This window comes from Gavialis gangeticus, unplaced genomic scaffold, assembly GCF_001723915.1.
Source record: "Gavialis gangeticus isolate Ggan-Ray unplaced genomic scaffold, GavGan_comp1, whole genome shotgun sequence".
Taxonomy (NCBI): Eukaryota; Metazoa; Chordata; order Crocodylia; family Gavialidae; genus Gavialis; species Gavialis gangeticus.
In genome coordinates this window covers 5,859,717-5,872,789 of record NW_017729012.1, presented here as the reverse complement: position 1 = coordinate 5,872,789, position 13,073 = coordinate 5,859,717, and the positions used below count along the sequence as shown (strand labels likewise).

Sequence of the window (13,073 nt, the reverse complement as noted above, 5' to 3'; positions counted from 1 at the left end):
AGTAAAACTCTGTCTCATTGTTTCTTTTTAAAAGGTAGGTGTTTCTTAAAAATAAATACCCACCATTTTTGCAAAACGCAACATTCTTGAGCAAGTGCGGAAGACATAGGGTTTTGTCTACCCCAGGATTTAAGGTGGCAAAATATGGCCTGTGGGCCCAGCTGATTGCATCTGGCCCACGGGGGAGCAGCCTCAAAGTCATGGATCCAGCCCATGGGGAACTGGCAGCTTTGGCTGCTGCATTGTGCTGGGTGGACAGGCATGTCCTGGCCCTGGCTGCAGCTCACACCAGCGTGGGAAGCAGTGCTGGGTGTGTGCCGGCATCAGCTGGGGATGGAAAGGGGTGCACAGAAGCAGTGCTGGGGCAGCAGAGGCCCTGGCTGAGCTGTCCCTGCTGAAGCTGCCGCACATACCCATGCCAGCTCCCTGCCCACCTGTGGCCCTGTCCCACCTAGGGAAGTTTAGTGAGCTGTTGGGAGTAGGGGGGTCATGACAGCTCCCCGAAACTCCCTGTGTGGCCAACAGGCCCAAATAATCACCTACCCCTAATTTAGGGTATGACACTGGCATATATTAGCTAGTGTCTTAAGTGCCATCCTTTAAAAGTCTAGTGTGTACAAGGTATGTTGCCTTAAACACGTGCTACACTAGTTGAGTTGAAGCATTAATAGAGGCTTTTGTATGCTGCGGTAAGAGCACCGAGATGAGTATCCCATCCCCTTTGAGCCAGTCTGGCTGTAATTTTGATTTGAAGTACGTTCATAATTAGCGGGATTGCTTAAATATTAGTAGAGGGATGTGGGGGAGGAGAATCTGGTTGGAGCAGGGTGTGAAAGAAGACAAGAGTGGGAAAGGAAGGGATTCTTTCATTTTTCTTTCAGTGCGAGTTTTTGGCAAGGCGTGCAGAATTGTGTCACATCGTGGAAACTGTCTGAAAGCCGCCAGTCAGGAAATTATACAAGAAATACTGTTAGATAATGGCAGTAAATGTGTTATGATTGTCCCTTTCATTAAAAACTTCCTTGTGCTCTCCCTTGTGTATCCGCAAACAGCTTGCACATGATTCATTTGTGTGAGCACGTGGGGCAGAGGGAATAAAGTCTTAGATGGGTATTTTAAAAAGGCAGTTGGGAGATTTGGATGCAATGCACTTATTAAAAAGAAGGGGAGTTACGTGTCTAAATCCCCTGGTCAGCTTTGAAAATCTTGTGCCTAATATTTATCCTGTAGTTAGTTACAAATGGTTTCCTTACTGCTTATCTCATGTTGTGTAGTGTGTATCTAAGTGTAGCTGGAACAATAAATGCAGGTTATATGGGATTGCATGTGGGCCCCAAACTACCTATGTTCATGTTTGAGTCAGGGCAAAGGACCTCACAGCACAGACTTCTTCAGGAAAGCTTCATCTTGAGGAAGAAGGAGGATGCTATAAGATTTTAAATATTTGCATCTTGTATTCACTAAGGATGGGTGGAAATGCTCTTCTCTTTCTCTCCTGTGTAGGTAGGACTGTTCCCATTTCAGAGGCTTGGGTTTGACATAACCAGTTTCACACTGGTAGATTAATTTGGGGCTAATTCTCGGCTGCCCTCGACCTTGTGTAGTCATTTTTACACTGTGCAATCTTGGAGTAAAATGTCATTGTTCTGGTTTAATATCTTGTTGCACATACTTGCCTCCCAAGATAGTCACTGGGGAATTGGGCCCTGCTGATTTGCACCAAGTTAATCCTGATTTGTAGCACTGTCAAAGAGATTAGGAAGCAATTAGGTTAATGCAGAGATACGAATCTGCCCTGTGCTCTGCCTGACTTCAGACTAACATGGCTAAGTGCCAGATCAGAGCCAGGGTGTAGGGTCCTGACGTGGCTCCCATGGCACTGCATGGGAAAACTTCAGATCATGAGTTACAGGAGAAACTGGAATGGCAAAACTCTGCTCCAGAACCATAATAGTCCCATTCTGTTGAGTGGGAGGGGATGGGGACGCATTGGTGTGAGTGAGTACCTACCATAACATTGGACCCTACTCGGTCTTGGGGCTCGTTCCTTTGCCTAATACTCCATTTGCAGGTTGGGTCTGTATCGTGGTCACTAAGATGCTGGCAGAGTAGATTTGCACCTTTATAGACTAACCACCATAGATATTTAGCAGGGCGGCTGAACCCCACCCATTGTGTATCTTTTTAGCATGTGCACGAGTGCAGTTGTCAGACAGACCATAGCACTTAATGATGTGATGAGATCGCCTTTCTGGGTCTGGTGAATACCAGCTGATACGAGGCAGCTGAGATATAACAGGGGTGTGACTTTTTACTTGGTTGTAAATCCTCCAACAAATATTTCCGCCTCTTCCCCTCCCCCCTTTTTTTCCCCCACAAAAAGAAGCTAGTGGTATCGGCTACTTCACAATCTAAGTAGGAAAGTTTAAGGCATTTTAAATATCAATTGATTATGAAACCCATATTAATTGATGTTTAACAGCTCTGCTAGTGGAGAGGAGCTCATTACATAGCTGTTAACCCTCAATGCATATATATTAAATAATCAATTAGTATTTATTTAACGTACAATAATTTTCCTGTTAAAGGTAAATTACATGCCTGTCTCTGGGTGCCATGCAGCACAAGCCGTGCAATGCCAACCTGAACCCAGGAACCTACATTAATGTGGATAATCTACACAATATGGATCTTTTTAATGCCAGTGCCCCCAGGATAGTTTTATTATGTTAAGTGAAAAGTGAAAGGCCAAAGGCATAGGATTAATTTCCATCTTCCACTGGAGTTGAGGTCACTCAGCATCTTCTGTGAGGGACTTGGCATCTGCTCGGGTTGGTCCGACTTGAAATGTATGATGTAGCTCAAGTGGAACGGGATCTAAAATGCACGGTGTTTCTCTGCGTCCTCCCCGCAGCCCAACATGGCACCATACCAGGACTGGCCAGGTCCTACTGCTGCAAAGGAGGAATCAAGGGGAGAGGAATGGAAAAGGAAGGCTGTGCCTTTGCAGAGTGAAGGAAAGTTTGCATTTCTCCTCCCTTATCCCCAAAGTTTGAGGGTAGTACCACCAAAATAGAAAGGGATCGAGCACCACAGTCCATCTCCTCTTTGCTGAGATTGTTGTTGAAATAGACCCTTCTCTTGAGCTGTAGCGGAAATGGACAATACCTCCGGCTTTCAGTCTGTCTTCTCTACCCCCATGTTGCACCATCAGAGGTGGCCATTCCATCAGGGATGGAAATGACCCAAGACAGCCCAACCCAGGCCATAAAATATGAACAACTTTTGGTCCTGGATTTGAAACCACACTAGAAGCGAGAGGCCCTTTGTCCAAGTCCCCCTGGTAACACAATGATGCTTTGTAATTCAGCTCCGTTTACAGACCATACATCTAAGTGATCGTTAAGATATGAGGAAGGCTTGGGGAGCGCTGGATGGATTCAAGACTGAGACAAGGACAAGCCTCATTTGCCCTCCTAAGCCTGTCCGATGTAGATTGTACTCCATTAACACAATTACTGCTTGTAAAAATGCCGTTTTAACACGGCAATACCTTTTATGAGCTGAATCTTCAATTAAACCCCTTCTTAAATGATTGGAAGTGTGGTTTGAAAGGAATGAAATAGAACGAGTCCAATTTCTCCAGGATAAACACGTTGCCAAAAGAGCAAAGCCGCATGCTTCAGAGCAGTGTGTAGCTGTTCATGTTCAGTTCTGGCTCAACTTGATCAGATTTAAGCATCGAAAGAAATGTAAAAAGAAGAAAGCTTTATTATTGTATGTGAAGGGCCTTAGTTAGTCAGGGCCTTAACTTGTTGTCTTACTCTCAGATGGGCCTGTGGGTAGACCCCATTAAAATCAATGGAGTTCAACATGGGTGCAGAGGTCTACGTGGCTAGCTTTCATTGCTGGCTCAGGAGAAGAAAGTTGGGAAGGGCACTGGGGGCAGACTCATTAGCCTGCATGCCGGTTAGCCTGCCTGTAGCACTGAGTGCCTGTACTGCTTCTGATTCATGAGGCTGCTTACCTGGTGCCTGGCAGGGTGCCTAAGGGCACCAGTGCTGAGCATAAGTTTACTGTGTGGTCACGGCCTTAGATATTATGGCAATAGCGGTATTAGAACAGAGGTGTTGAGTTTGAGGCTGCAACCATGTCCCTCCTATGTTGCTAAAGGGGGGAGGATCCCTGCCAGAACCTGGCTAGGTGACAACAAGGCATTGTGCATCCTATTATGGGGAAGGGGCTTCTGCTATGGGGAAGTCTGAGAACTGCTGGGAAACTATCTAAGTGAGAGAGAGACCTGAGAGGGAGGAATGGAGCTATGTCTACCCAGCAGAAAAAGCACAAAAGCAGGAGGACAGTATTTTCAACATGTAAAATGGAGACTGAAAGATGGGCAGAAGAAATGGTACCGTTGAAAACAAAGAAGGGCGGGAGAGGGATATGGAGCTAACTGGGAAGTTTACAGTGGAACAGAAAACTGAACTGAAAAAAAAATCCTCCCTTATGCTTTGCGGTGTCATTTGCAACCTGAGCACTTCACGCTACCCGTTGAGTTGTACTCCCACCTGACACAGGTTTTGTAAAAGGATGGAATCGAGTACGAAGCTCCTGTTGCTGCTCCCATTAAAAGTCATGTGTGTTTTGCCATTGGTCCCAAGGGCGGCATCATCAGGTTCAAAACTTTTTGGCAACTGTGTTAATTTCCTCTTGCAATAATTGCCTTTCTGGTGGTTGGGGGGGGGGGATGTCTGAGCATTCAAGCAGCTTCTGCTGAAGCCAATTTTGGGGTTTTCAGAATGAAACCAACTTGAGAAATGGCCTTTGATCTTGTTTGGAGAATCTCTCCATTAGGCATACTGGAAGCTTGGATGGTCTAAGTCTCCCTGAAATCAATGGGAACCTTGATATTGCTGGGTTTTGGATTAGGCCGGTAAGTATGTAATTGCATTCCACGTTGTCTCCTGTGTGGGAAAAGCCCATGTTGGGTGCAGGAGACTTAAGTGGATTTCCAGAGAGCAAGGCCTTTTACATCTCTTTCCCCATGAAAGACAACTAGGAGTTCAGACCCCCAAGCTCACAGTTTCCACCACTCCCACAGGCTTCCTGGCCTCTGATTGCTGCACTGGGGTGGCATGTTTGCATGTGAAGTACCAGTGGAATAACAGAGTTATGGCAGAACCCGGCAAATAACAGGGAATTTTAAACATCAGGAGGAGGCTGCATAAAATTAGGCGGGGAAAGGGTGAGGTGGATGACAATGCTGTTGTTGAGGGATAATATTGAATGGGACAGGAAAATTGTTCTAACCATTTTAGCTCATGCAAAAGGCACAAGTGAAATTCTGGGCTGTAAATATTGGATTGCAGGAGGAGCATGCTTTTCATTGTGCTTTTGCATATAATGCACCCTCTGCGTCAAATCCTGCTCTAGTATGAACATGAGCCATCAGTGCGGTGCTGTAGCCAGCAGGGCAAACAGTACTCTGGCGTGCATCAATTGATGCATCTCAAGCAAAACCAAGGAGGTGACTCTTCTGCTTTACTCAGCATTGGTGAGACTGCAGCTGGAGGACTGCATCCAGGTCTGGGCACTGCACTTTAACAAGGACATGGAGAAGCTTGAGAGAGTCCAGAGAAGAGCCCCCGGTATGATCAGAGACTTGCAAGACAAGCCATATGAGGAAAGGCTGAGGGACCTGGGGCTCTTCAGCCTAAAAAAGAGAAGGCTGAGTGGGGCCTTGGTAGCAGCTTACTGCTATGTCAGGGGAGTACATCAAGGGCTCGGCGAATAGCTGTTCAACAGAGCACCCTTGGGGAAAACCAGGAGTAATGGCCACAAACTCCTGGAAGACAGTTTCAGGCTTAACGCTGGGAAAAACTTCACAGTGAGTGTCCAGACTTTGCAATCACCTACCCTGGACATCAAGAGGAGACTGGACGGTCACCTTGCTGGGGTCGCCTAACCCCAGTTGTCTTTCTTGCCTAGTGCAGCGGGGCTGGACCCGATGATTTTGCAAGGTCCCTTCCAGTCTCTTACAATCTATGCATCTATTAATATCTCTATGAATCTATGAGTGAAACCGGTGTGAGTTTTGACTTTTGTCATTCACTGTGATGGGAGCAGACTCCCTGCTTTTTCCCTGAGCAGGATTGCTCCATTTGTATTGGTAAAGCTGATGGGTACCTGAACTTGGACTGGTATGAATTTCCTTTTACTACTGCCAATTAAATCTCTGTCTCTCTGTGTCTCTCTCTCTCTCTCTCTGTCTATCATTTTTACACTTTGTGGACACACTCCCATTCCAAGAACTTTTCACGGGAAATCACTAGAGAAGAAAGAAGTCTAGTTATTGCTATGATGGTTGTGCCAGGGACACTCAACTGAGATCCGAACTCCATTGTATGAGGTACTGTGCAAACAGGCAATAAGAGACAATGACAGCCCTTGTCCTAAAATTCTTACAATCTAAATAGACAAGTCAGTCAAAGGATTTGAGGGAAGGGATATAACATACAAGCAGACTGAATAACATGATGGTTTGCAAATATAATGTTAGCCTCATGACTTTTTTTTAAACATTTGCCAGCAAGTGCCACTGAAACACTGAAAGTAATCCTTGCTGTATCTAAAGTCAAGTAAGGTCTGGAAAGACCCAGTGTGATTACATCAGAAATGCAGAGACTGCTAAAAGATATAACTAAAGGGCTTTTAATGAGTTCAAATAAATGATCCAGGGTGTAACCTGCAAAGGAATTTGGGGTGCACAAAAAATGTTTCGTTAAACCATGATGAAGTAGAGTCAGGGAAACTATTAAAAATGAGTAGCAGGAAGCTATAAAACAGAAGCAGTGGAGCAAAAGGAAATACTGATGTTTTTCCCAATTTGGGAAATTTTAAGACATTAGATAAGAAAAATCCAGCTGCCCAGAAATTTTGCCTTGGAGAAATGATAAAAGAGACAGTTTGCAGCAGAAGTAAAGAACACTGCAGAATTATTTTGTTTTATCTGGTCACAGGTGCAGTAAAGCCATCAATGAATTTTGGTACAGGACAGTACAGAAACTCATACAGGAATAGAAATTATGCTTCCAGCCATCAAAGTAGTTTGGCCTTCAAAAGCCAGATCCGGCGCGCACCAAAAGTCAGTGGAAAGAGTCTTATTGATTCCAATGGATCCGGTTTTGTCAGTGTGCCTTTCTCTGCTGGCTTTTCCTGTGCCTCTTTGTTACTGAGTGGTGGAGATGGTTCCCTCAGTAGGGGAAATAAATCCCTGCTGGAGAATAGGAAGGTTTCATTCCTCTAGCGCAGGGTGGGAGCAGGCAGGAATCCATGAGCGCAGCGTCTCTTTCCCTCTCCCAGGCATCTTCTTCCTTGGTGCCGGATTGCTTTATCACATGCTACATCTTGCTCTTGTATGATTCCTTTTGAATCCTAAGGAGCTCTAATAGCTGTGTTTGGAAATCGCCCGACCTGACCCCTGTTACCGAGCCATTTGCTTGATTAACCAGATGCTAAAACACCCTTCCTAAGGTGAGCATGAAGGCCACTACTTCCTACTAATCCAGTCATCTTCTGAGGACATAGCTCAGTCCTGAGGCCTGTGAGAAATGAACCTATTTATTCTGGCTCAGGAGATGAATTGGATGGATGTATATTATACATCTGAAATAAAAGCAAACCATCAGAAATTCAGGAGCTAACAGCCTGGGGAGCCAGCTGGCCACTTCCTGAAGCACGATCAGGTGATGTGTAGCCATCCTTCTCCCCACATTTGTTGACTTGTCCTTGGGGATGAAGAGACCTGGCTGCCCACACTGTGACCCCGGGCTGGGTGGACCAATGGACTCCGTTAGGTCTCTCTGAAAGTCCCAACTAGCTTTTTGCCTTCATTTCTTGGATTTTTTAGATTGAAAATAATATGACCCCATCACCGAGGAAGCAGTTGCGTGGCTTAAGTCACTCATATTTGGGCAGGGTGCTTTGACCACAATGCACTACAGGTGCCACAGAAGGGCCATGTGTCATAGTGATATTTTTGTCTTTCTAGTGACCTCTCTCATAAGCCACCGACTGCCTCAACTCCACATGCAGATGCCCAGTAACTACCTGTCCAACTTGCCCAACGTAGCCAGGCTCCAGTACTGCCGCCACCAAGTCTGAGCCTGTCTTTCAGGGGTTGGCCATTGATTGTGATTGCAAAAGAAGATCTTGTTTTCCGAAGGGCAGAATCGAACATCTCGCCTCTGTGCCGTGGTGCATTATCTCTCCAGGCATGCAAAACATGACTGTATTTCCCACTGTTTTATTTACTGGCTTTTTTTTTTTCCATTTACTGAGAAAAAAAACCTTATTTGGTACTTTTTTTTTTGTGCATGTTCTGTGTGTGTGTGTGTATATATATGTTTAGGAGGTTAAAAAAAATTTCTTGCTGTCAGCAAGTGATGTTACAAACCTGCTCTGACAAGGCTGGTTGTATATTTACAGTTGGTGAGAGCGAAGGCTTCATCAATCTTCACGCTTTGAAAGGGACAGGCCCGCTCCCATGAGCACCTGCTCCGGGAGAACAGCTGAACTGTGACTTTCCAGGGAGCTGGCTGTAAATTTTAGCCATTCCCCCCGCAGCCCACGCATGCTTGAGCTTTTTAACCTTCCCAGGCTGGCAGGAGTCCCAGCAATCAGCTTAGTGCAAAGACTGGGGTTCTTTTTAATTAACCTTTTGTTTCCCACTGCAGGTGTTTCAAAGTTTCTTGATGTTAAAAAGGAAAAAAAAAAAAAAAATTGGTTGCAAAGGTGCGGCCCCATACTTCCCTCTTCTCCCCGCTCCATGATCAAATGGGACAGGTCTTCCTCTCATTTCCCCTCCACGCTTATGGTTCCCCGGTGCACACGTCTATAACAACATCCACTGGGAAGTACTTCTGACATGTGGTTTCCTTCAGGCATCCATAGAAGGGCTGTTCCACGGCCCAATATTGCAAGGTCATTCTTACTTCCTGGGTCATTTTGCATCACCGTCCCACCCCGCTCTTCCCATGCTGCTTTTTTTTTTTTTCCTGTGACTTGACTCCCTTTGCACATTAATGTTCAGACTAATTAGCCCTAGTCCGTCTTAGTCTGGGCAGCCAGGCAAAGGAAGTCCGGCTGTAAGAAAGCAAGCCTGGCTGCAGGCTCTCCAGGTGCCGACGCGATGCCCTCCTTGCCTGCTCCTGGTGCCATTACTCAACTGGAGAACAAAGAACGCTTCCTGATCGCTCTGTGTGCTCAGACATTAATTTTGTTAATCACACAGGCCAGCGATTTAGCTGACACAATTTAGGACGTGAGATATCCTGAAGGAAAGCAGGGGGGCGTGATCTGGAGAGGACTCGAGACTTTCCAGGATTCTCTCTCTAAGGGAATTTACTTTGCTGTCACTTGGTTGTGTCTTTAGTGAGGTTAGTTAAGCATTGACCAAATCTTGGCTTGTTAAAAAAAACACACGGTGGGGAAACTCAGTGTACTAGCCAGCAATATGTATTAAGAGAAAATCCAAAACTCAAACCACTTTACCTATGAAAAGCATTGCTGTGCTGCAAAATGGCCCCTTAATGGTTTTAATGGGAGCAGTACAGTATTGTTGTATTGTATTTGATCAGTCCACTTGGGAGTAGAAGTCGAACCTATTGTATCGCTAAGAAGATTCAGATGCAGAAATTTATTACGATGAGCAGAATGGATTTAAACCCCACTTAAAACAATAAAATATATCTTTGAGGGAAAGTTTCAGAATTTTCTGCGTAAGAGAAATAATGGTCTCTATAATTTAATAGGTGCTAAATTTGGTGAGGAGTGCCAGCAAATCCATTTCACAGAATTATATTTTATCTCCCTTGAAATGGTCATTTTCATGAATGTCTTTTTATTGGTTCCCATGTCCCATGAAGTGTCCAAGGCAGTGCTACTAAACCACATGAACTCTGAATATCTATGGGGAGGGATAACCAGGGAAATCTATTAATATCAGTGACACAAAAACGTAGAAGAAATGTGGGGCAGTTAAAAGGGGTCCCCGTTAGAACGGATATTTTCTACTAGGTCTATAAGCATAGAAATTTTTGCAAAATTTACTTTCATGAGAATAAGGTGGACATCCCTATCCAACAGCCGAGAGATGTGAAGGATTCATTATGGATAAGCATTGCAGCCAGGGCAGGCAGTAAGCAGGTGACCGGCCACATGGCCACTGAGCGCGAAGAAGGAACATGATGAAGAACCAGAAGTCTTTAAAATGCTTTTATAAAGAACAAAATGTAATTAGGAATTTCCTCTAGAAAAAAATTCAATTTTTTTTTGCTAGGATATACTGTTGCAAACTCACTGATCCAGAATATTTCCTGGTGTGATTCCACTGAAGCAGATGGAAATTTTGCCCAAGAAAGGTTCTTAGGCTGTTAATGGACTTTAGAAGCTGTAATGGTTATGGATTTCATATCTGATGATACTTCATGTTGACTACAGGTATTGGATTGACCACAGTCTATGCGTACCTGTCATCAAAAAATGAGCAGGAGCCCAGGGAAAAAAAATTGAGAGCCGTTGAATTTTAGGAGCAGTGATTTCGGAAGAATCAAGTGGAGCTTTGAAAGCAAATAAAGCCAGGTATACCAAAGGAAAATGGCAAGCATGTATAGAGCAATGTCTGAGTGGCAACACACAGGGATTATAGTACAATAAATGAACCGGGTATAAAAGGCCGCCAGTGGGGAGAAAAAAGGAAGTACCAACATTCAGGCCAGGACCTGCAGGGAGAGAGTGAAGTTGAGAGCATAATGGAGTGATAAGACAAGCAAGGTTGGGAAATGAAAGAAGAGGTTATAATAAATAATAAGAAATGTTGCACGTGTGAAAGGAGCAAGAGGTCAGCAAAGGGAAGACAGCAGGGCCCTAAGAGCTGACAAGAGCTATTTATTGATAGACATTGCTTAAAAAAAAATTAAAGACTGTTATACCTCAATGTTCACAAAGGCAGGTGGAGGAGCAGATGCCAGGAGGTGACATAAATTTTCTGATAGATAGAGAAGAAATATTGATGGAGGAATTAAGATATCAAAAGCTCCAGAAAACTGCAGCTCCACGTTTGAGCCCTCCAAAAAATGTTAAGCAAAGTTGGCGGAAAGCAGACAAGGCATTTGAAACCTCTTCAGAAATGAGGCTTTTGAGGATGTGGCACAAATAGGCCTGAGGAAAGCCAAAGGATATAGCTTACCTGGATGTCAGGGCAGGGTTTGAAATAATATTAGCGAGAAACATAATTTAGGGTGAAGGCAGTGAAAAGGGTATGTGCTGGGGCTTGAGTGGAGGCTGAAGTCCAATGGCACAGGAAGCCCAAAGCTGTTTGAGAGGAGACTGGTGCTGTGGTTTATTTTCTGTTAGCTATGAGCTGGAAAAAGGGGCTGTTGAACTGTCTTCATGATGCAAAACTGGGGGAGTCATAAGGAGAATCTCACTGAAATAGATATAGTTTGGGACAAACTGCTACCAGGTATTGGGGTTCCTGTTGACCTTAAAAAAGGGCTAGGAATTTAATTTGTGGTAACTAGATAATGCCCTCTCCTTGCAGAATGCCTGTCATGCATGGATCACACAGCAATTCACAGTTGGTTAACTATTAAACCTCCTGGCATTCCCAAAATAGATAAATGGCTAAATATTGCTGTACTCAGCCCAGTGGCAGATCTGGGCACGAAAACCAGGAATCCTGACTTCTAACGTACCCTGGAGTCATTACCGGTGAATTAGACTTGTGTTGTTAACACACGGTCAATGGTAACTGTAGAAGAAATTCCTGGAAACTACTCTTCAGATAGCTGGATGAGTACTTGGAGGAAAAATGTGTTTATCCATCCATCCCTCTTTGCCTCCTTCCCACACCCCCGAATGTAGTATCTAGCCTATTTTTAAATCACTTATTGCAATATTGTCTGGGTGCCAACAGGTAACTAAAAGCAAAAGAAGAGCTTGACAGTATTGTATACTAAAATGTCTTGTGTCTCTGTTTTAGGAAAGCTATCCTTTGTTATCAAGAAGAATGAAACAGGAACCCAGGTCCAGGCTATGAAAGAAGCCTTTGCAAACCAGGCTCAGCTAGGATATTATCTGTCTCCACAGAACTTCAGTGAAGCTTTCAGATCATATATATGGCCCATTTATGAGCCCCCCAAATTACTCATTAGGCTTTTGCAGAAGAATCCACTTTAGAATTGCATCCTGTCATTAAGAAACTTCAGAAAATTACACAACTGAGCCAGATGGAAGATCCGGTTGCTCCAAGCATGGGGGATAACGGGAATGCCGACAGTATAAGATACCTTTCCAGGTGAGATTTTTAGGTCCTAGTAAGCACATGTGATCTACAGGGATTTGTCTGTGTTTGGAAGGGGGGTGCTGAGATCCCACAGTAGAGAAGAGCGGTGGGAGAAATCTAGCTAAGCACCCGATATTTCTTTCTCAATCTCCAATCCTCTTTCTGGCTAAGAAAAGAAAAGGGCCTGAACCAAAACCATTACAATCCCCAGGAGTCTTTTTGTGGACTTTGGTGAATTTCTGACCAGGATCCAGGAAAGGAATGAGTACTCTGAGATCTAAGGGGCATAATGCAGCTCCACTGAAGTCAATGCAAAGCTCCCGTTGACTTTAATGGAACCTGAGATAATCATCATTTGCACTTTTATGGCCTCCTTCCTCTGCAGAGCTGGCTGTATTTCTCCCACCATGTTTAGCCCTTTCAGCCTGATGGATGTCTACCTTAGCTGAAAGGAAATGAGAAACCAAGAAGAAATAAAGCTCTGCAGAGGGAGGGCAGAGTGTGGTCTTCTCTGCCAAGTGCCATTTCCACCCTGCCTCGCAAAATGGCAGCTGACCTCCAAGCAATCTGCAGGTGTGGCAGAGTGAAAACAAGTCACAACCGTTGTATCCCTATGTCCTTGATTCATCTCATATTGCTTTTACTGTTCTGAATCAAAGCGCTCGGTGCCCTTTTACAGAAAGCAGAGTAAAAGTTTCAGGACACATCCAGGTCTTCCACTCGCACC

At 44.6% G+C, this 13,073-nt stretch overlaps 1 long non-coding RNA gene across 2 annotated transcripts in view; it reads left to right on the top strand.

Annotated features, from left to right (window-relative positions):
- Nucleotides 1-6,504: 6,504 nt before the first annotated feature.
- LOC109293261 overlaps nt 6,505-13,073 on the top strand; it is an 18,341-nt gene continuing 11,772 nt past the window's right edge. The window contains exons 1-2 of one of the 2 annotated variants that reach the window (XR_002096281.1): nt 6,505-9,437; nt 12,044-12,839. This is a non-coding gene — a long non-coding RNA (uncharacterized LOC109293261). Of the gene's footprint in view, nt 9,438-12,043; nt 12,840-13,073 lie in introns of those variants that run through there. The other variant, XR_002096282.1, reaches the window with a different exon arrangement.